This window comes from Rhinolophus ferrumequinum, chromosome 8, assembly GCF_004115265.2.
Source record: "Rhinolophus ferrumequinum isolate MPI-CBG mRhiFer1 chromosome 8, mRhiFer1_v1.p, whole genome shotgun sequence".
Classification (NCBI taxonomy): Eukaryota; Metazoa; Chordata; class Mammalia; order Chiroptera; family Rhinolophidae; genus Rhinolophus; species Rhinolophus ferrumequinum.
In genome coordinates, this window is record NC_046291.1 from 40,554,333 (window position 1) to 40,579,515 (window position 25,183).

A 25,183-nucleotide genomic window follows, 5' to 3' on the forward strand; every position below is an offset into this window, starting at 1 on the left:
TTAGTTCTCTTGTCCTCATGTTAACAAAATATCCCTGATATGGTGTAAGTCTGGCCTAAGGCATCTAGCAGGTTACATTTCCTAAAAAACAGACTCTAAGGCAAAGGTTTGTGTACAGAATGTTTATCAGGGATTATCACTTGTAAAATGGAAAGGAAGGAAGCAGAACTGTCCAGGAGGAGAAGCAGAGCTGCCATGCAAGTCCAAAAGTTTCATTCAGTCCCACCAGGGAGATCAGAAGCTGATATGGACTGTCAGAGTTGTCTGGCGTCAATATCAATCAGTCATCGTATCTTGGCCAACACAGGAAGGACTTGATCTGGGGAGAGGCTCTGCTCTACGCCTTTTACTATATAGACTGTGTTTTCTCCCACTGATTTGAAACATTACTTTAAAAATATAACATCTTTGTCCATTATTGGTACGCAGACTCTGATTTGCTTTGGCTGTTTTTATGGTATTGGCTAAACTCCAGTAAAATGCTTAAAAGCTGTGGTAGGAGATACCCTTGCTTTTCTCTTAATTTTAACAGGACTGTTTCCAATATTTCAACATTAAGTAGGGTGTGTGTGATAGGTTTCTGGTAGGCATCATTTATGAAGTTGACACTCCTATTATTAATCTGTTAATACTTTATTATAAATATCTGCTAAATGTTAGCAAATGCTTTTGAAAATTTATTTAGTTGGTCATGTGCTGTTCTACTTTCATCTAATAATGTAGACATTTTTCTAATGATGAGGCTCTCTGGCTAATGGAATTAATTGGTATCATCTTTCAATTCTTTATACTCATACATCCACTCTTTCCACGGCCTCATTACGGGAGAGGTGTATTTCACCGCCTATTGACTTTAGGCTGGGAATGTGACTAGTTTTGACCACTAACAAGTGCATGAGAGTCACTGTGTACTTTTTTGGAGTCTAACCTTTAAGATGCATTATTTTCATTTGTCGTCATGTATTTCTACTTCTGCTGTAAGAGAAACATGTTCTGGCTAACCTCATGGCCCAAAGAGAATGAGAATACGAGATATAGGGAGAAGAATTAAAATCACATATGATTTTTGTTTTTATATTCAGAAATGAAACTGGTCTACACTTTCTTTGTTCTATGATTGTCTGTTTTGGTATCGGGGAATAATAACCTTACAAAATGGCAATATATCACATGCAGTTTTGTATGGCCTATGACAGTTTACACAATATTACCAATCATTTGGCTATATCAACCATTTTTCATAACTTTTATCAATTACATTTATCTGTGTTATCTTCCTTCTAGTCTTTTGAGTTTGTTTTTCAACTTTGGTTATTATTTTTAAGATTCTTGAATTTAAGAACATATATTGTTCTTTGAGAACTGTATTGGCCTACTGTATCATTTTGCTAGTTAACATATTGTAAATCAATTTTAAACAATTTATTATTCTACTCATTCCTCTTTAACTGAAGATATAGGTAGAAATATATTCTTTCATTTCCAATGGAAAATAAACTGACTATATACATTTAGTCTATTTCTTTTTATTGCCTTTTGCAAAAAAATATGTGGCATTCAATATTTTTAATTTACTGAGATTTATTTTGCTGACTTCTACATGTTAAATATTATAAATATATTTAAAAGTAATATGTATATTATGTATTCTATTTCTTAGATTCATAATTCTATATGTGTTTGTGTTGGTGTGTGTATATACCCTCATAAATTCATTAAAGAAGCTTTTAAATTATGACATTGGTATTCTCTATATTTCTTCATTAATTTTTTAATCACTAGAATTAGATTCAGAGAGAGATACTATAAATATCTATCTATTTTCAATATATAGGGTCTATTATTTCTAATATATATGTTTAATTGATAAAAATATATGAAGAATTTAAGTTTATGCACTTTAATCCTGATAACAAATATTAATATTTTTACGAAATATTAATAAGATAAAATTATGCAGTGACCCTCCATGCATTAACAATATAATTTAACTATATTAAGGAGAAGAATTATAGATGATGGAAGTTGTAATTTGACTCTTTGTTGGCACATCTGTTATATTTCTTGTCAAGTTTAATCCAGAAAGGCCTAAGTATGATGAGCACCGAGTAATACATGTGTCCTTGTCAGTACAAAAATAGACATTGTAGAAGAAAAGAAATAATTCTCTGAGTGCTGTTGCATCAGATGATAATTAATTTAAACAATTTCAAAACTCTTTGCTTCTGAGTTTATGTTCCTGTCAAACATGGGACCTTGACACTGTCAAAAGCAGTCCTAAAGAGAAGAGACAAATACTTTCATCCTCAAACTTCTATTTTCCTCATCACCATTAAATGCATTGGGTTTTAGTTTATAAGCCAGTCTCTTTAATGTGTAGGTTGTGTGAAGCATCTAATCATCTCTTTAAAAATTGACCAAAACCTTTAAGAAACAGATCTCACAGAGGTGCCAATCATCTGGTACCTCTTGGCCTCCTCTCTAATCCTACCTTAACTGCAGATTTATCCATGTGTAGTAATACAATTCTAATTCATGGGACTCACCACACAGAAAAAAAAAGTTACAGACCTGTTGCAGAGCAAAAAATATGATTGGCAGTAACTGATGTCCACAAAGACTGTCAGTAAAGTGTGATATGTACAAGGAATACAGTTCACTCTTGATTAGTCATGTTAATTGAGGTCAAAAATAACATAATCCGTTTGAACCTAAAAATACATTCTTAATGTTTCATTATGCAAATAACTCAACTCTCTTGCCCAACCTAACCTTTTAATGGAGATTCTAGAGAGTTTTAAATTTTTTACGTTTAGTAATTTGAAATGCACTTCCACTTTCTGCCCCTATCAACCTTTTGGTGGAAGCCTAAAATCAGTTATATGACCATGAGCCAGCAGATGCCAGATAAAAAGTCTTTAAGCTTTCTCTAATAACTCATGGTGATAAAAAAAATTTTTTTAAAAAAGATAAATGAGTGCACCTTCCTCAGATGAATTTTGTAACTAGACATAATTTGACTAACCTGTTCCACTAAGGATCTCACTGTTTCTCATAGACTGTGTGGTATGACACTTCGGTCTTCCAAGCTGTCCACTTTATGTTCCATTGCACCTTTGTAATTGTTCCATCTGGAGAACAGAGATGATGGCAACTAGAGGAACAGAAGTAGAGAGAATGTGCACATGTGAATAAAACACTGCAGAGGAGAAAACATGTCAATAGATATCTGGTTTAATGATTGTGTGTCCATAATTGTCTCAGAAAGTTCACTATAATTTCAGAGAATATGTCCAAGGTCTGATAATGAAGTTCGTGAACTTGTTGCACCGATGTTGCTAACCTTTTTTTTGATATCAGAGGGATTATTTATTATGAGTTTGCACCAACTGGACAAACAATTAAGCAAGTTTACTATTTGGAAGTGCTGAAAAGGCTGCATGAAAAAGTTAGACAAAAACAACCTGAACTTTTCGCCAGCAATTCATGGCTCTTGCATCACAACAATGCACCAGCTCATACAGCACTGTCTGTGAGGGAGTTTTTAGCCAGTAAACAAATAAGTGTATTGGAACACCCTCCCTATTCAGCTGATCTGGTCCCCAGTGACCTCTTTCTTTACCCAAAGATAAAGGAAATATTGAAAGGAAGACATTTTGACAAAATTCAGGACATCAAGGGTAATACGACAGCTCTGACGACCATTCCAGAAAAAGAGGTCCAAAATTACTTTGAAGGGTAAACTAGGTGCTGGCTTTGGTGTGTAGATTTCCAAGGGGAGTACTTCAAAGGTGATGTAGTGCTATTCAGCAATGAAGTATGTAGCACTTTTTCTAGGATGAGTTCACAAACTAAATTGTCTGACCTCCTATAAGCAAGAACTCATCCTCCCTACAGTACAGACTTGTATAGCTATAAAGGCATTCCTATGGACTCACCTCAAAGCACTTGATTTTAAATATTATATCCACAAAGTTCCTTCTGGCTTTTGCCTTTTTTATTTGGTGTCTCTTTTTCTGCAAAGTTCCTACTCTCCTATTCTTCACTTTCCTGTTCCCTGGCCAATATTCTGGTTTCAAAACAAATATATGCCACTCAGAAAGGCACAATCATATCTAATAGAGCTCCTCAATAGCCCAATAGCCTAGAGTCTTATCAAAGACAGATGTAACTGACTTAACAGCAGTTATCAACGATGTGAAATTATCTCATCTAGTTATTCATATTCTATCTTTCTATACTGACATGTAAGAGCTTGTCCACTGTGAAACTCTTGTTATTAGAACAGTGTCTGGCACCAAACTGATGCCTTTAAATGTTCACTGAATAAATAAATAAAGGGAACATACCACATGATGACTATAGTTAACCCTACTGAATGGTGTTAAGAGAGTAGATCCTACGAGTTCTCATCACTAGGAAAACAATTTTTCTTTCCTTCCTTCCTTCCTTCCTTCCTTCCTTCCTTCCTTCCTTCCTTCCTTCCTTCCTTCCTTCCTTCTATTACCACCAAATCTTCAACCTACCTACCTCTGAACCCATGTCCTCTCCTCCTCTCTTGGTGCAATTTGATGTATCCCTTCCCCTATCATAATCAAATTCCTCACTTGTTCCCTCATCTCACCTCCTCCTGCCTACTCAAAAGCCCTTCTTTTGTAACTTTCTCCTTTATCTATTATACTATTAGCTTATCCCTCTATGCTGGATCAGTACTACCAGTGCACAAATATGCCTTGAAACCTGCCATCTTAAAAAGTGATAACACTCATTGATCCCTCATTTCTCTCCAGCTACCATCCCACTTCTTATCTCTTCTCAATCAAATTGTCTAGTGACTGCCTCTGTGTCCTCATTTCCAATATTCCCTCATACCTCTTCAGCCAAATATTTAAACCCCATTTCCCTATTGAAACTACTCTTGGCAAATTTACCAGGGACCTCCATGTTGCAAAACCAATGGTTTCCTTCCAATGACCCATACATTTGTTTTGTTTCAGTCCTAATCTCTTTCCTGAGTTTCCCCCACGTAAAACACGGTACCTACTAAATGTAACGCCCTGATTTCCAGTAGGAAATTCCAACATTGGTACTGTTATTTGAATCAATTATGTATACTGAATAATATCTGTTCTGTTTAGAAAACTTGCCTCTCTCATTAATAGGTTCCTATGAGAATATCAGCTACTTCTTTTTCTTTTTTTTAAATTAAATTTATTGGGGTAATATTGGTTGGTAAAATTGTATAGGTTTCAAGTGTACATTTCTATAATACACCATCTATATATTGCATTGTGTTCACACACAATGCAAGAGTCGGTTCTCCTTCCATCACCATACATTTCACCTCCTTTCCCTCTTCTACCACCCCCTCCGCCCTTACCCTCTAGTAACCACTAAACTGTTGTCTGTGTCTATGAGTTTTTGTTTCTTTGTCTTGTTCCTTTGTTGCTTTCAGTTTTATATCCCACATACGAGTGAAGTCATATGGTTCTTGACTTTTTCTGACTTATTTCGCTTAGCGTGATAATCTCAAGATCCATCCGTGTTGTCGCAAATGGCAGTATTTCATCTTTTCTTATGCCATATCAACAACCTGCTCACTTCCATGCTTTCGCTTAACCTGCACTCCCTGTTGCCACCCAAACATAGTATGCCACCAAGTTCTGTTGCCTCTCCTGAAACAAGTTCTGAATTCATCCGTTTCTCCCCATATCCCTTGCTATCAATCTAGTCCCCATCACTACCATCTTGTACCTGGACCACTGGAACAGCATCTCCCAAGTCCTTCTCATTGCACTTGGAACTAAAAGCTAAGTTTCTCATTGCAACTTAAAAATCTCAACATGATCTGGGCTCTGCTCTCCTTTGAATTCATCTCTCTCTCTCTCTTGAATTTAGTTCCCTTCAGACAAAAACACCTGCATTTCAAAAGTCCGAGGAAGTCTGAATTCTCCTCTTGATATTTGCTGTTATAGTTTTTGTCATTGTTGATGTCTGAAACTCAGAGGAGTGTTTCTTTCCCTTTGAAGTTTCATAAAATTAAGACATATGCTGGGGTTGATTAATCCATATTGATTTTATCTGGAATAAAGTATACCTTGCAATCTGTGGATTCAACTCTGCCTTGATTTCAGGAAGACTCTCCTAAATTTCATCTCTGGATATTTTATTTCATTTCTTTTTTTTTTCTCTTTGTAAAAGACACAAACTACAGATACCTTGTATCTCCTGTTGCTTCCATATCAATGATTTTCCTTTTAATTCTTAAAATTATTTTTTTCAGTCTGTTTTTCAAATACATTTTCCAGCTGTTTTCATCCATATACTTTTTCGTTCTGTAGTTAATATGACCTCACTTTTTCTGATGTTTTGTTTTCCTTCCTCCTTGTTCTTGGGCACCACTAACTCATTTTTCATTCTTTTTTTAATTATTTCAGCCTTGAATCTTGTTCCTAGATGTGGTGTATCATTCAATTCTTTGAACCCACACACCACTTTACGAGCATGATGTTCCTCTGATCCACAGCAGGGTTATTCTGCTGTGTGGTCTTCATCCTCCTTTTGGTTGTAGTATGTCTTCCTCCCCTCCTCCCTTGCCTTTCCCATCTCCGTGACTTCCTCCTCCCCTCCCTTTCTGTGTGTGGCTTGCACTTTACCCCTGCTCAGCTCTCAAAGACCTGAAATGGTGAGTAGCTTCCACAGCTGCCCCTCTCAAAGCCACATTCAGTTAGTTCGTTGCAAAGGCGGCAGGTCTTTTAGAGTGCTTCCAGCCACTTTGCGGCTCAAACAATTGTCAGTTGGTCCTGACGCAGGTACACGTGCCATTACCTTATTCCTGTCCCGGGGCCAAGAGGTTAGCTCCTAAGAGCATGTTCACTGCACCATGCGCGCCCTGCTAGTGCAGTCTGCCTGCCATGCATCGTCCTCTCTCTGGGACATACCCTCCCCAAGTCATTTCCTGGGTGCGTGTGGTCCACTTAGTCCGTTAGATCGTCATGTACGATGAACAACGTCTTCTGTCAGATCCCCACATAGCACGCTGTCTGTTAGATCCGTACTGTGACGTGTCTATCAGATTTGCACGTTGGACGTAATATCCTGTGTCTGCATGTCCCACATCCTCAGTCAGTGTTCATTTTGTTGTTATGAAGCATGTCACACAGAAATAACTGAATTAAGATATCGTAATCAACTCTTAAATTTTGTGTCTGGATGTATTAAGTGCTGGAATCTATACTGGTTAATAAAATCCATTATGCCTCTGAACAGTTACATGGAAACTGATTGGAGTAGGGAAGGAGAGAAAAATTATTTCTAATTTAAATGCTAAAAGAGAACATTGTGTACATAAAGAAAATCTGTGATGGATATTTTAAAAAGTTAAATATATAGTCAGCTCTCCATATCCTTTTTCCACATCCACCAATTCAACCAACCAGAGATAGAAAATGCTTGGGGGAAAAATGTTACATTGTTGCTGACTACATGTACTATGTAGTTAGGCCTAGGATCCTTGCATCTGCACTGAACACGTACGGACTATTTCTCTTTTCATCATTCCCTAAACAATAGCGTATAACAACTATTTACATAGCATTTACATTGTATTGGGCATTATAAGTAATCTAGAGATGATTTAAAGTATATAGGCGGATATGCATAAGTTATATGTAAATACTACACCATTATATATGAGGCTTGAGTGTTGGTGGATTTTTGTATTGGGGCTGGTATCCTGGAACACCTTCCCTCCACCACCATCCCCGACCCCCAGCCAAGGGATGACTATATCTTAGTTTGCAAGTTGATAACTTTCAAATCACATTTTCATAAACTGAGATAGACTGAATACACAGAGAGCACTTGCATTGCTTTATAAATATAATTCACGGCACTTCAAGTGGACAATATAAGAAAAGACACACAAATCACTACAAGTAGTACTAATACCTACCTATAAGACTTTTTACTGGGGAAGTCGGTTTGCTCAGTGTTTAGAGCACAGTGCTCATAACATCAAGGTCACTGGTTTGATTCCCACATGGACCAGTGAGTCACACCCTCCACAACTAGACTGAAAACAACTTGACCTGGAGCTGAGCTGCACCCTCCACAACTAGATTGAAAACAACGACTTGACATGGAGCTGATGGGTCCTGGAAAAACACACTGTTCCCCAATATTCCCCAATACAAATTAAAAACAAAAACAAAAGACTTTTACTTTTTAATCTATTTATGAGCTTTCAGAGAAACTGCACCCTGTGATTAGTTTAAGAAATAATGCAAGCCATCCTGACTAATACAGTTGTCCATTATTGTTCAAGTCATGTTGCCTGGAAACATTTAAAAAGCAAAAGCATTTTAAACATTTCATACTCGCTATTGATTCTGGCTGCTGGTTGCCTTTTATTTTTATTCTCTGGCTCATAAATTCCTACTCTAAACGTTAGAGAAATAAAAGCAGTATTTCACCATTAGTCAAAGATACACAGTAAAACTTAAGATTAAAGTAACCATTATTTTTGTTACAAAAATTATTCTTCACTTGAGATTATAAATACAGTTATATTCATTTGAAACATACAGAATGTTATATTACAATCCTAGTCAAAGTATGGCATAATTTTGTAATATGTCATGGTATTATTATATGAAATCTACAAATTTTCCAATAGGAATATTAATTTTATTGAATATGACTGTCATTTCTCAATTTCTCTGAGCCTCCATCCCCCCTCAAAAATAAGTATGTTATATAGTAGATAAAATATAGTGGTTCATTAAAAAGACAGATTCTAATGGAAATAATATTTTGTAATAAATTTTAAAAATCTAGATATAAATGCCTATTGTAAATATTAAGACTTCTTAATGGAATGTCTGTCAACACTAATCAAGTGATTCATGCATTTTTAAAATCATAAATATGGAAGACACCTAAGGGAACAAGAAATTCAGAACCCTCTTTGATTTATTTTAATTGCTTTATAAAATTTGGGTTGAATTATTTAAAAGAAATGTGTTAACATTAAGATCAGGGAAAGAAGCTCAAAGCCTAACTTATCCAGTATCTTGTCTCAAACACCTTATTTTATAGTGATTTTAGTATATTACTTTATTTTCAGCTAGCCATTTGTTTGTTTTTCAATCATAAAATATCTTAGTCCCATAAATACTACCTTCATTAAACATTTAATCCTTCAGGCCATAGATGAGATTAACCCACTTTTTTTCTTCAAAAACCAATAAATTTAAGGTAGGTGCATGAACATAAAACTTTAAAAGTACTAAAGACAAATGATAACATACAAAGTTACAAAACAATTGTAGAAAATAAAAACTTTCTCTATAACTCTCCCAACATAGTAAAAGATAATTTTACTAAATGATGTTTAAGTTAAAATGAAAATATCCTCAGGAAGATCATAATTCTAATCTGTTAGGTTCAAGATTTTATTTTTCAGGGTTGTGGGAATTTACAAGTACTGCCAGCACTTGTAAAGCACTTACTATGTGCCCGAGACTTTAAAGGGCTTTGCCTCTACACATAGTATCATACTCATAACAACCTTGTGACATAAATATCATTATTATCCTCATTTTAATAAAAAAGAATAAGTCCAGTGTGGTTAAATAACTTGGCAGTAATGGTTTCCTTCCACATAAGTAAATAGCCAAGCCAGAATTTAAACCCTTAGATCTAGTTCCAAAACTTCTTTACTGAACTGCTGTGTTATGGTATCAACTCACATGAATTGGACTCACATACCCAAATTTCAGGAAATCTAAGATACTTTCATGCGGGTTCTTCTCTCATCCAGGTAAATACATTCATTTAGCTATTGATTATCTCTCTTTAAAATGTCTTAGAATGGCAATATATAACAGATGTACATAAACTATATCTGTGTCCATCACAACATCGTAACCAAACTGCAAAAATATATCTGTGCAAACATTTGTTTTCCCCACAAAAAATTTCACTAGTCAAATTCATACTAGTTGATAATGACCTTTGAGACCAGTAAGATGTCTGAGTTGCCAATAATGTAGATTCTGTTTGCCAATGTGTAATACAATTATAGTAAAATCATAACCCAATTTTATAAGAAACAAAATGATTTTCCAGACTTTGCCATGGTAGAACAATGTCAATTTGGATAATGCCTTCATACTGTAGTCTTTAAAATACCTCTGAGAAAGGGGCAACTTATCATGATATATCTCATACAAAGAAAATGATAGGATTGGCTTTTGACAACTCACAGGTGAAGAAAACTTGAATCATCACTCTGCAACAGATCCGATTATATTTTCTTATAAATATACACATCACCATTTTGAATTATTTGGATACAAGAAGACACTGAAGTACAGTTTAACAATTAATCTGTAAGCAAAAAGTTAAATCAGACACAAAAACTATTCCTAGTTTTTCAGGACCAAGACAAAAATAATACCCCATTTGGTGTCTAAAGTACAGTTTATTGACCAATTTTTACAAATGTATTGATCACCAGTTCTCTTAACACTAGAAATTACATGAGTTGGCTGATACTTCAGTGCTCTAAATACATATGATCATATTTTTGGTATAAAAATATTCTGTAATGCCGTGATTCTCAAACATTAATATATACTAGAAATATATTCGAAATAGAACTTGTTTAAAGTGATGATTTTCTGTAGAGTCCCAATTCTCCTGTAGTTCAGATTCAATAGCTGGCAGGAGGTTTGGGGGAATTCGCATTTTAATAAGCAAACTCACTAATTGAGGTGCTGTTGATGGTAGCCCATACTTAAAACAAGATTGTGATAAGCCTATTATTCAAAAATTTAACTTTTTTTTCATGCAATTAAACAAGAAACTGAAGTAATATGAATAAAGATGTGGAGGTGTTTTGGACAGTAAATTTACCTGCAATTGGAGCCCTTCACGCAAAATATCTCTCCATTAAACTAATACACTACTGTGTCTTTGCAAAACAAAGTAATGTGTTCATTCTTATGGATTGAAACCCAGTTTGAAAATCATGGGTGATATGGGCTAAGGTTGAAGGTCTCTGCTATAGCAAACAACCCCTAGTATGTGAGAGGCATAAAACAACAAAGATTTCCTTCTTGTTTATGTTCTGTGCTCATCATGGACCTTTGCTATTGCAGTCACTCAGGAGTTCAGGATGATGGAGTGGCTGCTGAAGCGCATGATGTTGGCATCTATGTCAGAGGAAAGAGGAAGGCTCTAAGAGCGTGTGCTCTTGCAAGTAAATAGCAAGCTTTGGTTTCAGCAATTAAATGCCTATGACTCATTGGCCAAAACTAGGCATCAAGCTGTCTCAAACACAAGAGACAGGAATGCAGTCCTACTATGGGCCTGAAAGGGAAAGTGCAGGGGCAGGGGATGGGAATATTTAGTGAACAGCAATTATGACTATCACAAGCCACCAAATTCTTTTCTGAGAACTGCTCCTGAAGCCTGATGTCTGAACATCAAGTGAACCACTTAGCTGTCGGTTAAAGACACTTTATGACTCCGGAAAATCTACATGCGAAAAATGCTGTGCATGAGATGATTAGACAGCAACATTATGTCTACCTCAAAGAGATGGCAGAAATGTAAAACCTGTGAAACGGAAGAAAGAAACTTTAATTATTGAAATATGTTCGGCATATTATGGACAGAGAAATTTGTCTTATTTACTAATTTTTTGGGGTTTTTTACTAGACAATGATTCATTTTCTTACCAGTGCAGCTTCACTAGTCTTTCTGTAAACAAAATTCATCATCCCAAACTGCACTTTGATTAGTTTAATTAGAATTTCTGCTTCATTGTCACTACACAAGAGAAACTTACGGAGTGGGAAGAGGCCAAAGGTTTGTCTTACCACCAAGTTATTCAACACAGAATATATAAAATTTGTTCAGAAAGTGGAAGATAACTAATTTTTAAAGGATAATTTCTTTCCTAAACAATACATCTTTCCTCTAAAACTGTTAATAGACTCGTCCCTTAAAATTTTGTGATACCCTGTACCTTTTGAAGCAATACTTTCTTCATTTTTAAAAAATAATGCTATTACTTTTATAGTTTTGTTTTATCTATCAAGAAACAACTGTCTCACTATTCAGTGAGGAGTCAGTATAGCAATTATGTGTATTTTCATTACCTTATTAACGTATACAGCTGAATCCATTAAGTTCTTGAAAAGAAACCATGGTCACTAAACGATTAAAAAGTGTTTACATTGTGCTTGCAAAACAATTTTTAAATATTTATCTAATTTAAGAGGGGTTTCAGGTTCCATTTATTTTAACAGAACAATTCTTTAATCAAAACAAGTTTACATGTTGACACCTATGGCTTCCTAGACTAAATCTGTCCAAATTTTAATTGTACTATGGACCAAACAGCTATAATAGCAAGAGTTCCCTGAAAACAGTGGGTCCTAGGTTCCATCATAAGCTTCTCAAAAGCAAAGCTCCAAACTATTGAAATAATTCAAACTTTTCATCTATAGATGAAAGCAATTATCTGAGAGGTCATAACATACGATGCATGTCACATGTAAACACTGAAGTATTCAAAGCCTTTTTCCATTTTCAGTTTCAAAGCATGAGAAGTGTCTTAGCTACTAAAAGCCATCAACAGACCTAATCAAAATATAGAATTTTTTTTTAAGTTACCCCTAAACTTTATCTGTTATCCTTGGTTCTCCCTACTTTAGTCCACATACATGAATATACAGAATTTCAAAAAGTACTCCTTTACTTTGCCTACTGCCTCAGAGCACCGTTTCCACTTTTTGCAATCCTGTCACATGTGTATGCCACAGAAATAAAAATTCCCTTCTGATATAGCCATGCTTTCAAATAGGTTAGTTTCCTTACATGACATTTACTTTTATGTATTGTGCAGGCATCATGAATTGTTTTCCAATTAAAAAAAATAGTAGTTAGTGACATCCTTAATGAGTGTGACTTTTTAAAAAAATTCAGATATGTCCTAAAAAGTAACTTTTATCATTTAGTTTTCAGTTGCAGCTACTGGTGCCTGTAAAGGATCTTAGATGACTGAACCCTAAAGACAGATCATTCCTATACATACCTATTCTGTTGTCTGCAGGAAAGTCATGTGACTTCACTGAATTCCCAGCCACAAAATTAAATTACCTTCAAGAGTTAACATGAGTTTTATACCTTGTAAAATTGTCAGTTCAATGTCAGTTGGATATCTACTTGTCATACAAAATGGAATACAGACTGCACATTGTTACAACTCAGTAGGATAATGTAGCACAATGTAGACTTTGAGATTGACTTCAGACGGAAGAAGTGAGTACTTTTACAGAAGTAACATTTTATCCACCATAAACATGCATAACTTCTACAAAACCCGCAAACAGTGAAAAGACAGTCTGGTATATCAAAGATTTTTAAAAACTATGCACAAAACCCACCAGTTTGGGAAGAAAGCAAAGGTTTATATAAATAGCAGTTTTAATAATGTAACTTCTTTCTATTATCAATTCACATTAGCATATAAACACTAATTGAAAATATGTTACAACTAATGTCTAGAAAAGCAGTTCAACATTTCCTAAATGAATTTTCCCTCACATTTACTGTATAATGTAGCTGTTATTACTGCACAAGTACAATTAAGCAATGTTTAATTATTTTAAAAGAAAGATAAAGAGATTTTCTCCCTCAAAACAAGTTTTAAATGCCAAAACCTATGCTTATGAAACTTTAAAACTTTCAGCAGTCTAAATATTTCACGGGAAAACCATTACAACCTTCTCAAATGCTCTTTATATTTCAGGTATGTCAACCTATTTATCTAGCGTGTCAGATAACACTAAAGAGATCCTTCTATCTCTCTGTCTTCACAGGATGGCTTTTTCTTACTGCTGGTCTCACCTTTGCTTTCTTCACTGCCATCTCCATTATGTTGTGGTTGATTACTGTCTTGAGCATCAAATCTCCATTTAGAGTCTTTGAACCTGTCTGTTCCTTTTCTAGCTTTTTGTTTGGCCTGTTCTTCCCTTCATTTTTTGGTTTTATTTGCTTCCTCTTGCTGTTTTGCTGTTGTTGTTGTTTTGTGGGGTTTTTTGCAAGAGATTTATTCAGCATCTTCTTCATCGACCAAAAACATTTTTGTTTTTTTTGGCAAGAGATTTATTACAGAATCTTCATCACCAACCAAAACCATGTTCTTAAACTTGTTACAGCACATTGTAGACTTTTCCATGATAATCTGACTCTAAATCACCATATTTTTTTCAGTGCTGTAATCATCTCTGTGTTTCTGAGCTTGTTGTATTATACCTGAAGCAAGATTATCCAAGTCCGCAATACACCTGTTCACATCAAGATTATCAATTTTGAGTGATTTTTTAAAAATTTCAGCACGTAGTCTTTGAAATCAAGAATCCATTGTCGTTTCTCGCGTCTCCACTTTCTTAACTTCTGGCTTCTTTCCTTCATCTTTATTTTGCTGCTCAGTTTTATTTGTTATTCTTGCTTGCGTTTTCTATCTGTTGCCTCTTTCTTAGGTTGGCCTTTCAGCATATTCCTTCAGTGAGCGCGGTCTGAAAGTTTCTTCTACCTTTTCTCTTCTTTTCTCCTTCTTGATCATCTTCTTCCTTTTCAGAATCAGAGGTTGATGAAAACCCCATTTTAGCTTTTTCTTTCTTCTTTTTGATTCATCTTCTTCTCCCCTCCCTTCCCCCGCCCCTTTTTTGTCTGGCTCTTTTCTTGGCTTATCTTCTTTCTGGCCTTGTTCATTTTTTTTAAGCTGTGTTTTTAGGTTGTTTTTACCTGTTGTCCCCTTTTCTTACTTTTGTCTTCTTCAATTACCATGTCACTCTCAGAAAGACAGGTCTGTTTTATCATTTTGGCTCTGTCTCTTGGTTTTGGAGTCCTGACTTCTGTGGCTGCAGGTCATCCTCTTTGAGGACTCGCATTTAGATTAACAGATAGTGATGCTGTTGTCACTACTCCCGTCTCCTCGGTTTCTACTTGCTTTTCTGCCTTTCTTTTTCTCTCTCTTCTGGCAGCTTTTGGAGTGGCTATGTCAGTTGCTTTAGTCACATCCTCCTTGCTGGCTTTTTCTTCATGGTCAGTATCTTCTTTTGAAACATTAGTTTCCGTTTCTTCAACTTGAACATCAGATGATGCATTAGATTGCTTAGCTGATGGCTGCTGACTTGAAAATTTCACTTTTGCATTGTTATGTATCTCCCATAAACATTCATTAAAGCCTTTTTGTTTATTTTGTTTTTCATACTTTTCTTTTCTTTTTTTTCTCCTGAGTAAGGAACTATATCCTTTGGACCTAAAAAAGCAGTATCATGAGTTCCAAAAAAAAAAAATGGGTAGTTTGTTTGTGGGTAGTTTTAGAGTTCCTCAGAAACTTTACACATTATTTGATCTCATTTATTTAAGGGGAAACTAAACAGTTACAAATGTGAATAAGGTATAATTTTAATAATTATGAGTTAGAACAGATAATTGATGAACTTGAAATTATACCATCGGACTAGTGGACAAGTTAGAGTTATTTCTTTTCATGATGATCAAGGCCTAATGTATATTCTGATTTGGTACTGAAAATAAGTTCAGTTTCATGTGGAGCAGTTAATTAAATGAAATTATAATACAGTCCTTGTAGACAACAATAAAACAAAGTGTATGGGGATTTTAGTCACAATCCTATATATTAGTGATATTTTCAAAATGCATTCAAGTACACCAAGAAATTCCTTCCAGCATTCACTAATTGTCCTGGGGGTCTTGAAGCTTGTCCTTATTACTGAGTCTCAAACTGAATGCCCCATGTGTCAGATTTCTGTCATGGCAGCATACCACTTTTGGTATCAAAATCCGTGCCAGTTAGGTATTGCTGCATTAAAAACAAAACAAAATTCAAAAACATTTTATTGTATCACAACTTTGAGATTCAGAAGCTCACATAAATAAAACTGGGAATAGTTTATTTCTATTTCTTAGTGACTATTAAAAATTTTAAATACACAAAATAATTTTAATAAGATGAAAGAAAAGATAAGTAAAAGTAAAATGTTACAATGTCTATGCTCTGAGAAGTGATAAAATACCAATTTATATATTAAATTGGAATAAATCAGGGATATGACATATAATGTCTAGTGTAACCATTTAAAAGAGTTAAAGAATATTTAGAAATCAAGATAGAGGAAACTGAAATCTAAGTTAATTAATACAACAAAGGCGATGAAGGAGGTAATGAGGAATGCAAATCAGATAGATCAGACAGCAAAAATATAAGATGTTAAATTTAAACACAAATATAGTAGTACCTACAAGAAATGCAAGTGAACCAAATATTTCAAATAAAAGACAAAGATTATCAGATTTAAAAGATTAAATCATATGTTGCTTACAAGAGACCCACCTTAAATACAAAAATATAGGAATATTTAAAATAAAAACTTTGTTAAAAAGCATGCGAATATTAACCAAAAGAAGGATGATATAGCTACATTAATATCAGATAAAAATAGGTTTTAAACAAAATAGTGATAAATTAATAGTGATAAAGAGGTATATGTTATAATGACAAATGATCTTAAAATATTATGTGCCTAACAACATAGTATTAAATGTCTAATGCAGACAAAATGACATAATTTACAAAAAGAAGGAGACAGACGCACAATCATATTGGAAAAATTAACATTTTTTACTTCTGTATTTGAGGACATAAACTGACAAAAATTAAGTAGGATACAAAAGATTTCAGGAGCAAAATCAATCACATTGACCTAATTGACATTTATAGACCATTACACCAAGCAACTGCCGAATGCCTATTCTTTTCAAGAGCACTGAAAGGACTATTTACCAAAATTGACCAAATGCTGAGCTAAAATACAAGCCTCAACAGATATTAAATAAATTGTACAGAGTATGTTTTCTTACCAAAATTGCATTAAGTTTTAACTCAGAAACAATATATAACAAGCAAATACCCAAATGCTCTAAGTTACATACTTTGAAACAAAAGCCATGAGTCAACAAGGAAATCATAATGGAAAATGGAAAGTATTTTTAAAAGAATGATGGTTAAAATGGAACACATTAAAACAGAAGGGTCAGCTCTAATGTAGGGTTAAAGGGAATTGTGTAATCTTTACTGACTACATGAGGACAAAGAAAACTGAAAATCAGATCTAATCATCTGTGTGAAAAACAGAGAAAAGCAAATATTAAACATTATGAAATAGAAGGGAGGCAATAACAAAAATAAAAGACGAAATTAATGAATGCCAAATAAATGTACAACAGAAAAAAATAACAATACCAAAAGTTTGGTTTTTTTTGGTTGCGCTATAGCAAAACTGACCTAAGATAAATATAAATTTCTGAAAAACATTTGTTTTAATCACTTCTGCTCTGCCTCACTTCCACTTGATTGACTTTTTATAGGCTCCCAAGTAAAAACAACTTAGAAATGTAAGTTTGAGGAAGTTAACCTCTCCTGGGGTAACCCTTGGCCAATGTTGCCTATTAGCTAATGAAGAAACATTTTTCATTTCCAGGACTAGGACAGACAATTCTGAGGAGCAGCCTTCACACCTACTTACTGGATTCTAGGAAATCCAACCCCAGTGTACTCAGAGTAGTTAACAGCTTGATTAGCAAATCTACCCTGCCTTTCCTCGCTGTCTCTTATTTCCTCACTCCTGTTTTATGGGATAATTACCTTCATCTAAGTCTTTGTATCAGGATCTGTTTTTATATATTCATTTTTCTTCTTCCACACAGGGAAAAACAGTCCAATGTCATTTCACGTAATTTGGATCTGTAAAGTAAAACCTCTCACAAAAAGCCTCAGGCCATATGGTGTCACAAGCAGATGCTACTAATCATATAGAAATTCTCCTAGAGAACAGGAAAAGAGGGAAAACTTCCAAACTCATTGTATAAGGTGAGCATAACCTTGACATCAAAGCCTGCCAAGGAGATTAAAAGAAAAAGCAGGCCAGTCAGTCTCTCTCACAAATATAGACGTGAGAAATTCTAAACAAAAAAATTAGCAAATTGACTGTAGTAATACATAATGGAGGATAACGGGTCACAGACCTTTGGGATTACTGCAGTAATATAAATGTAGTTAAGCATTTGTAAACTCCATCAATAGTATTCACCATATCTACAGAATGAAAGAAAAGAATCCTGGACTCAATATATGCAAAAGCATTTGAAAAATCCAATATCCTTTCATGATAAAAATGCTTAGCGTGCTATAAATTGAGTGAAAATTTCATAATCTTATAAAGGTATCAAATTATGTAGGTGCACATATACCGGTACTAGAGCAAATACCATACATAATGATGAAATGTTGAAAACTTTCCCTGTCAATTGGAGAATAAGACAAGGGTGCCTGCACTCATCCAAACAAAATCATTAAAAATAGGAAAAAATCAGAATCATGTGCCAACTGATGGTGTGCAATGGGAACACAGCATCACTTTTGGAATATTCCTGCCAAGATAAATAACCTAATCTAATTATGAGGACACATCAGACAAACACCAATAGAAGGATCTTCCACAAAGGAAGTGACTTGTAATCTTCAAACACTTCACGGTCAAAGCAGGCAAGGAAAGACTGAGGAATCAAGAGACCAAGAAAGACTAAAGAGACATGACAGCTTAAATCAATTTGTGATTCTGAAGCAGGAGTTTTTGCTTTAAAAGACATTATTGTGACATTGGTGAAACCTGAATGGGATGATTTTTAGAGATAGTGATGTATCAATATTAATTCCCTGCTCCTGACGGTTGTAATATGATTATTTATGAGAATGTCCTTATTTGCAAGAAAGTATTTCAGGGTGAGAGGGTTTTGGCTCTGCAGTTTAGTCTCAAATTGTTTAAAGGGGAAACAAGCCCTCTTTATGGCATGTGCAACTTTTCAGTAAGCTTAAGATCTTTTTAATTCCTACAATTCATAAGGGAAACCTACATTGTTAAGGTGATTTTACCTTTTTAATTATTTAAATAATTCAGTGATTTCAAATTTGGCTTCCTTAAAAGGAATCAGAGCTCACACAAAAGATCCTTTCCAGAGCTATAATTAGGTCAAATCAGTCATTGTGTCGGAATCAGCTCCTTTGCAAGCATAAAGAAAAGAATGGGTGTTTACTTTTTCATTGTACTTCTTATTCTTACTACTAAGGCTGGGTGTATTTTTAAAAAATCATTTAAAAAAAATCATTTTGGTCTTTTGCGTTATGTTCTAAACCTCCATTACATGTATTAAATATGCTCATAAACCTGTATTGGTATAATAATATAACTTGATACCATGCAAGAGGAAAACATAAACAGTGCCTGAAAGACTACACTGTTTGTATTTAAGAAACTGTTTCTGAAGATGTATGCTTACAATGACTGTGTGGGTTTTAAGGTGCTATGTTTGATGTCTTGACTTATGGTTTCAACAAGGGTAGACTTTATTTCACATTTTTTATTGCTAAAAGTGAGGAGAAAGCGGTGGACTGTACTGCATATTACTAAACTACTTTGGTTTTCTGATAAAAGAAAGGTGTTGATGTTTATCAGGCTTTACAGATAGACCATCAATTCTAGACAGAGCAATCTACTGTGAAATTTTCCCAAATGGTATTCTACTTATGTATTTGCTAATTAGAAATAAGAGTTTTGCCTGATTAATAAAATTATGAGTATATTGTGTGAAATAGAAGCTAATTTTTTCATTAGAGTAATAGTGGTATTAAAATTAAGCAATTTAGACAATTGAACTTTGAATGATCAGTAGCATTAGTATTGTCATGGTTATAATTACTTCCACAAAACATCATTTCTATTTTTAATATGCACTTTGTGTGAATGACATGACTTATGATTATCATGAAATTGTTTTGGTCATCATAACAACCACTGAAGAATTTTTGCAGTTAAGCAACAAATGAATTGCCATTAATTCATAAAGGGTGTATTTATCAAATGCTTAGTATTTTTCACATATGGCACACAAGAGGTATTTAGGTTGAAATAAAAATGCTGTTAAGATATGAGTGTTTTCTTATGATGTTAAGCAAATTCTATTATCTCTTTAAAAAACCTGAAACTAAAAATAATTCTAATTTTAAACTTAAAATAATTAAATATCTATTGAGTATCCATTATTTACAATTCTTGAGCACTGTATGAGGTATCAAGGTAGATGAAAAATAGCAGTAGAGTCATAGAATACAGTATAATAATATAGGGGAAACAATGTAACATTAATATAGTTTGAATCTGATAATTTTAATAAGAATGAAGCAAAGCCAATTGACATAACATCAGGTTAGGGTTAGATCATAAAGGAGATATAGAGCCTTGAGTAAATTTGTGGGTGACTTACTGGAGTTTTGTTTCTAACTCTATGAGAGGACTGTTGATGCTGCTTTCTTCTTAGCCCTTTCCATGGACTTCCCTGTCGTGTTTTATGTCCAAGTAATATTTTAAAAAATATTTTGAAAATACATACTCATGTAAAGTGAATTTTCTTTTGTATAATAATTGAAGGGTTTTTTTGAAATTTAGTAGGGAGATATTTGTATACAAAATAATACAGGTGTCCAACACACATAGCACAAAAAAATCAGGAAAGTGTTATGCAGTGGTACATGGTCACATCAAATACTAAGATGATGCCATCAAAATGAATGAAATTTGAGTGTCAAAGCGATAGAGATTAAGATTTGATGGAAGAGAAACCAGGCAAAGAAGGAAGAGCATTTCAGTGTGAGGGTATATCATGGGCAAAGACCCAAGGTCAGGCATAGACATGGAGTGCTTGATAAGAAAGAAGGACAGTGTGCCTGAAGTGAAGATATGTAGCAGGGTGGAAGAGGAGACTGGACATAAAAGTAAGGATTAGTTTTTGTGGCACCGTCCAGGCCTTATGAAGAGTCTTGCTATTTATCATAAGTGCAGTGGAAAAAAACAAGCATTTTCAACGAAGAGGTGATGTGTATACATTTGTAATTTGAAAGGATTACCTTCCTTAAAGCAAAGAATTACTAGAAAGAAACCGGAACGAATGTGGTAGAAGAGATAATAATTTCAGTCACACAATACTGCCATTTTTTTTATATATATATTTTAGAAACATAAAATAGTTGAAACCAGTTAAAAAACTTTATTCTGGTTAAATGTTTGCTCTTTGGTTTTCTTTCCCCTCCCTCAACTTCTCTCCAAAAGGTATCTGGGTTCAAGCAACCACACTGTCCTTGGAGTCCCCACTGATCTCTGTGGCAGGATGGTTTCTCTCATAGGTTCCTGACCTAGTAGCTACTGAGATACAAATGATTCTATTGTGCTGTAAACCACTTATCCAACTCTGACTAGACTTACCTGAACACCGTGGCTCCTTATTCCAATTGCAGCCTTCGTTAGATCCACAGATATTCTTAGCAGTTCCAGGTCCCATCCCTAACAATACTCCCACTCCACCATTGCCACCAGGGAAACGAGAATGCATCCTGATCCTCTATAGACCATCTGTAACCCATAAATGTCATTTATGTCACCTAAGATTCTTCTCTGTAGCCACTGCCTCCACCCATATGTACTATTGTAGAATATGACACAAGGCCAAATGGAGCCTTTCATGGGTTTCTTCCAGGGAATTGGGTCACTAGTTTCAGTGTTCTCCTCTTACCCTTCTGGAAGTTTCTACTGAATATCCACGAATACCATCATGTCCATCCACCATGAGCACAAATATGCACACATAACCTTGAGTTTCCTCATACAGAGGTGTAGGGTAAGGACACTGATGTTGAATCCTTTGACCTTCACCTTCTTCTGAGGACAGGATGTCCCCCAAACCACCCCACCCCCCACCACATGATATTCTAAGATCTCTTGCGTACAGGGAAACAGATATTCAAGGGCACTAGTACTGGCTCATAATTTGTTAATAAGAGGTTGATAAATTTAGAAAACCTTCCAACTTGACACTATTATATTGCTAGGGATTTTTTTCTTTAAATTTTTTCATTGGCCATAAAAGCTAAGCATTGACTGGTTTTGACTTTTTTTTCTGCTCTTGCATTTCTACCACAACAGTTCTAATTCTTACCTCTCATTCTGTTTCTACCTCAAAGCATATATACGACATTAGTTAACCAAACATAAGTCTAATGCAGCGACATTAAAAATGAAATAATTTATTTCAAAAGAGATTGCATCGTTACACGAGGAAGGCAAGCATCTACAGCAGTGATCTAGAAGGTGAGGATTAGACTAGGTTGATGGTGATAGAAATGATAAAAAGTGAATGGATTTAAAAAATAAATCTGTCCCATCACCTATTTATGTAAATAAAATTTTATTGTAACACAGTCACATTCATTCATCTGTGTGCTCTCTGTGATTGCTTTGTATTATAACAATAAAATTCAGTTGTCAACAAAGATCATATAATCTGCAAAGCCTAAAATATTTACCACCTTGTCCTTCACAGAAAATTTTCAATAGCATAGATAGAAATTCTATGCATTATATGTTCTAATTGTTTATTAAGTTTATCAACAAGGCTATTCTTATTGTGAATAATGTATTTTGATACTTTTGTTTGTACTTTATTTTCTAGTGGCAGAATTGATGTAAATATTATTTAACTTTATATGGAAGGAAACTTGAAGATGGTATTCACATACAATTTTTAAAACTGATAATGAATTGTTTTGTGATTACTCTTTTTTAGAATTCTTCGTAAAATTCATTTATGGAAAATTTCAAGCACATAAAAGTAGGGGATAATGATGAACTTTCATCTACATATATTTCCTACTTTGAGCAATTATCAATTCATTATTTTTTATACTTCTATAGTTCTTTACTGTTGTTTATTTTGAAATTAATTCAATACATATATTCTTTTTTCTGTAAATATTTCAGTTTATAGGTATAAACTATAAGTACTCTTTTGTAATATAACAATACATTTATCACACCAAAAATGACAGTATTTGTTTAATGATAGATTGTTGCATAATTTTATAGTGTGTTCCAATCGCTCTCCTGTGAAATCTATAATACATACTGCAATTGGATAATATGACTCTTGGGTCTTTAAATCTACAGGTTTCCCTCTATTTGTTGTTTTCCATACAATTCATTTACTGGATTAACTGTAGAATTACCACATTCTAGATTTCGCTGGTTGAAACCTTGTGATGTAATTTAATGTGTCTCTAACTCCAGTAATATCCGTAAAATTCACCCTTATACCTAGAATCAGAATTATATTTTGGCAAAAATACTTTGTATATGGTCTTAAGGAGGCACATAATGACTTGTTGCTTCCCTTTTGTATTTCCATCCATTGGTGATTATTGTCTAGATTCATTACTTCACTAGGGTTTGCAAAATTGTGTTATTTTAATTCTACAATTACTTCTTTTATTAGTTAAAATATGTCTATAAAAATAAACATCTCTAACCAATTATCCTAAGGCACAGTTCATATAAGAAAAGCAATAAAAAAATCAATAAAAAAGCAAAAAAAAAAAAAAAAATCCCAGGCAACACTTTCAAAATAATGAGGTGGTTTCCTAGCATTTTCAATGGTGACCATTGAGAATGTTTTTATTATAAATTCATGGATTGAAATGAATGTATTTGATGTGTTTCAGTTAATTGCAGTTATTATTCTTAAGGCGTTCAAATTGTCCCAAATTTAGCTGTAGGGAACCTCTTCAAGTTAGCAACTAGAGTCCTTTTATTTTATTTGTTTTATCAGTTTCAGGTGTATGAAACAACATAGTGATTACATATTTATAGACCTCACAAAGTGATACCCCAATAAGTCTATTACTCATCTGACACTGAGAGTTGTTACAATATTATTGACTATATTCCCTATGCTGTATTATATATCCCCATGACTATTTTTTAAATTATAGTTGGCATTCAATATTATTTTATATTAGTTTCAGGTGTAAAGTGTAATGATTAGACATTTATGTAATTTGTGACGTGATCCCCCTAATACGTCTAGTACCCATCTGAACCTATGCATAGTTTTTACAATATTATTGACTATATTCCTTATGCTGTACTTTACATCTCCATGACTCTTTTATAACTACCAATTTGTACTTCTTAATCCCTTCACTTTTCTCATTCCGCTCCCCCAAGCTCACTTACACTAGTAACCACCAGTTTGTTCTCTGTTTCTATTAGTCTGTTTCTCTTTTGTTTGTTCATCTATTTTGTTCTTTAGATTCCACATATAAGTGAGATCACACGGTATTTGTCTTTCTTAATCTGACTTATTTTACTTAGCATATACCCTCTAGGTCCATCCACAGTGTTGCAAATGGTAAGATTTCATTCTTTTTATGGCAGAGTAATATTCCATTGTGTATATGCATATATATTGGTATACCACAATTTCTTTATCCAATTGCGTATTGATGGGTATTTCAGTTGTTTCCATATCTTGGCTATTGTAAATAGTGCTGCAGTGAACATAGGCATCCTTTTAATAGTAACCTTTTATAACTTCCTCATGAACCCATTTGATATGACTAGCTCAGTTTCCCCATTTTCTGTTGCAGACCTCGAATCAGCTATTTCTCCAGGGAGAGCTATATTTTTTTAGTGAGAAATGACAGTGAGCACAATCTTGATACTAGGAATGCTCATTGTTATGGGTTGATCAGTATATTTGCTTTTTTTTTTAGAAAACAGTACTAGAGAACACACTTTAGTTTTAACATAAGTATACTGATGCTTCTAATTCACTATCAGAATTATTCTTAATCTCAATTATCTTACCACTGTATCTCCTCCATTCAAAGTTAAAAATCTTTGTTCTCAGTGACACCAACATATTCATTTGCTTATTCTGTGTAAGAAATATATTATAGTCTCAGATAATAAAACCAACAGTACCACCCATAGCATGATTACAAAAAACAGTATGTTTTTAGTATACCTGAAAGTGTCCTTAAGGTCAAATTTACTTCTAATTACTCGATATATTTTAGTAATTACTTTATAAATTATTTGTTGGTTTTAGTGTATTTCCATTAAATTTGTCCACAGTTCTGGAAATTCTTATAAGATTTTGAAGTTGAGCTAAGGAAAATAAACACATAACCACT

General features: G+C 34.0%; 1 pseudogene; it reads right to left on the reverse strand.

The window, feature by feature from the left end:
- Positions 1–13,861: 13,861 nt before the first annotated feature.
- Positions 13,862–21,546, reverse strand: LOC117025543 (PC4 and SFRS1-interacting protein-like; annotated as a pseudogene).
- Between the last annotated feature and the right edge of the window lie 3,637 nt (positions 21,547–25,183).